The sequence below is a fragment of the Trichosurus vulpecula genome, chromosome 6, assembly GCF_011100635.1.
Source record: "Trichosurus vulpecula isolate mTriVul1 chromosome 6, mTriVul1.pri, whole genome shotgun sequence".
In the NCBI taxonomy this organism is placed as follows: Eukaryota; Metazoa; Chordata; class Mammalia; order Diprotodontia; family Phalangeridae; genus Trichosurus; species Trichosurus vulpecula.
The window spans coordinates 21,060,360-21,063,816 of record NC_050578.1 but is presented as its reverse complement, the minus strand read 5'-3'; the positions used below and the strand labels follow the sequence as shown (position 1 = coordinate 21,063,816).

Sequence of the window (3,457 nt, the reverse complement as noted above, 5' to 3'; positions counted from 1 at the left end):
AGTGTTGCACAATGTCCTCTAAAAATGTGAGAAGGGAGAGATCATTATTAGTTGGGATAAATAGGGAAATTTTTAGTGACTAAGTTAAATTATGAAGGAAAAAATGACTTTTTAAATTTTAAATTTAATATTACATTGATCCCAATTACATATAAAAACAATTTTAACATTCATTTTAAAAAAAAATGAGTTCCAAATTCTCTTCCTCTTCCCCCTCCCATATCACTGAGAAGGCAAACAATTTGATATAGGTTATACAAGTGCAGTCATGTGAAACATATTTCCATGTTAGCCATGTTTAAAAGAAAATACAAAAAAGAAAAAACCACAAGAAAAATAAAGAAAAAAGTATGCTTCACTCTGCATTCAGACTCCATCAGCTCTTTGCTCTGGAGATGGATAGCATTTTTCATCATAAGTCTTTCAGAATTGTCTTAGATTGTTGTATTTCTGAGAACAGCTAAGTTCTTCACAGTTGATCATCATACAATATTCTGTTACTATATACCCTGTTTTCCTGGTTCTGCTCATTTCTTTTTGCATCATTTTATCATCATCATTATTATCCGTTTATCTTTCTTTTCTTGCAGGAGTCTGAGTGAACTTTTATTGAGACAGGGAAAATTTCAAATGAAACAGCAGCAACTGAAGAATTAGAAAACTTCATGCTGTCACAGGACTTATTTTATAGTAGGCATATTTCAGTTTGTGATCCTTAACTCTGACACACCAAACTTGTTTCCATTTGACCCAATATTTCTGGATTCCTCCTTTAAAGGAACATATAAGAGCATGTGAAAGTTGCTTGCTGAAAGGAAAGCCCCGAAAAATAAAGTGGGGATACAGAGGAGGCAGGGTAGGTGGCAGGAAGCTATATAAAACACTTGAGTTGTATTTAACTACATGTTCATATCTTCCCTTACTACAAAACACAGACACCTGCAGAACTGACTCAGATTTTTAATACTAGATACACTTGAGTCCTCTACATAAACATTTGGAAGTTACTTAAGTTTATATGAAATGAAGATATTAACACTTTTCTACAGCAGTAACTGCACACCAGGAAGGCCAGGATAAGCACAAATCAAGGAATGAAGTTTTCCCAAAGCTGCAGTGAAAAGACTATAAATGATTGATTTCCATATACATGGATGGGTTCTGTTTACTTCAGAAAATCCAAGTAGAGCTATAAAGAGTGGGGATGTGTAAAAAGGTCTCTTGAGAGAAAGGAAGATGACACCCTGTATGAATTTTAATTTTCTGGCCTTCAATAGTATCACATTCTGCTCCTGTCTGGTGTCCATAATGTTGGGTTGTCTCTAAGAAACTGTGAGATAAAGGTACCATCTTTGTAGGAGTCTTCATTTGGTGTATCAAGTTCTGTAATAGCCTCATCAAAAGCCATTTTAGCCAATGTGCAGGTAAGCTCTCGGTTATTAAGGATCTCATAGTAAAATATAGAAAAGTTAAGAGCTAGCCCCAAGCAAATTGGATGTGTAGGTTGCATCTCTTTCTTGCTGATGTCAAGTACTTCTTGGCAAGCTCCTTGGGAATTATCTATTGTTTGTTTCCAGTCATCATCACACTCTACTTCAGCAAGGCACCAGAAGTAGTCTCCCTTCATTTTCAGATGGAAGACCTTGCTCTTGGGATTAGTCACATTGGCTATTATAAACTTATCCAACAATTCCAGTGCAGTGGTGCAAATGGATCTTAGTCTACTCCACTTTCTCCCAGTAGTCCTTGCCCACCTGCATCTTCTTGTCAGTGGTGTCAGTTTTCTGCTCAATGCTGGAAATGACCCTCCAGGCTGACCTTCATCCCCCCACTCCCTTCTTGTAGGCCACCAAGAGCAGGTTGCACTCCTGGTTGGAGACCTCAATCCCCTCAGTAATTGCCATCATGCAGATGGCTATGTCATCATAATGCTTGGCTCGCTTGGCCAGTTTTGTCTTCTGGATCATCTTGGTCTTCTCTAGAGTAGACATGTTTTGGGTGGAAGTGTGGGGAAGTAGTGGAGTCAGAAGCAACAGGGCTTCAAGAAGAGGAACAAGCAGCACCCAGGGTGGGGGCAGGAGAGAATGAACACAGATAAAGAAGAATCTTTGAAAACTAAAGGTGGAAGGGGCTGGAGGGGAGAAGGGAAAATAAAGGAGAGTGGAGAAAGCACAGAGGCAATGAGAAGGGGGAGGTGAGGGACTGGTTATCATTTCTTATAGCACAATAGTATTCCATAATATTCATATCAACAACTTGTTCAGCCATTCCTCAATGGAAGGATATCCCTTCAGTTTCCAGTTCCTTGCCACCACTAAAAGAGCTAATATAAATGTTTTTGAAAATATAAGTCCTCTTCCTGTTTGTTTTTATCTCTTTGGGATATAGACCTAGTGGTGGCATGGTTTGGTCAAAGTGTATGCACAGTTTGGCTGTCCTTTAGGCATAGTTCCAAAACACTCTACAGAATGGTTGAATCTGTTCACAACTTCCTCAACAGTGCATTAGTGTCTCAATTTTCGACTTCCCCTCTAACATTTGTCGTTTCCCTTTTCTGTCATATTACCCAATCTTATAGGTGTATGGAGGGAGCTCAGAATTATTTTAATTTTCATGTCTCAAATTACTACTGGTTTAGGGCATTTTTTCCACATTATTATGGTTAGCTCATTACTTCCTCTGAAAACTGTCTATTCATATCCTTTGACTATTTATCAATTGGGAAATGGCTATTTTTGCATAAATTTGACCCAGTTCTCTATATATTTGAGAAATGAGGTCTTTATCAGAGAAACTTCCTACAAATTTTTTTCACAGTTATGATTATTATGTATTTCTTTCTATCTCCCTTTCTCTAAGTACATTCTTCTTTCTCAACTTAATTTTATTTTTTAGTTAATTATCCTATCATATTCAATTCACACCATGCCTTCTGTCTTTGTACACTTCTTTAACTGCCCTAGTAATGAGAAAGTTTTTAAGGGTTAAAAATATAATTTTCCTACGTAGGAAGATAAATTAGTTAATCTTCTTGAATCCCTTATGATTCCCTTTTTTATTTACTTTTTTATGCTTCTTTTACATCTTGTATTTGAAAGTCTAATTTTCCAATCAACTCTGATTTTTTCATCAGGAATGCTTGAAAGTTTCATTAAATATCCATTTTCCCCCCTGAAAGATGTTACTCATTTTTTTCTGGTTAAGTGATTCTTGGTTGTAATCCTAGCTCTTTTGTACTCCAGAATATCATATTCCAAGAATTCTAATCCTTTAAAGTAGAAGCTGCTCAAACTTCTGTTACCTTGACTGTGGCTCCATGATAATTGAATTGCTTCTTTCTTGCTTCTTGCAGTATCTTCTCCTTGATCTGAAAGTCCTGGGATTTGACTTTAATATTCCTTGTTGTTTTCATTGTGAGATTGCTTTCAGGAGATAATTGGTGGATTTTTTCAATTAC

At 36.6% G+C, this 3,457-nt stretch overlaps 1 pseudogene; it reads right to left on the bottom strand.

The window, feature by feature from the left end:
* Positions 1–1,170: 1,170 nt before the first annotated feature.
* On the bottom strand, positions 1,171–1,991 carry LOC118853340 (annotated as a pseudogene).
* Between the last annotated feature and the right edge of the window lie 1,466 nt (positions 1,992–3,457).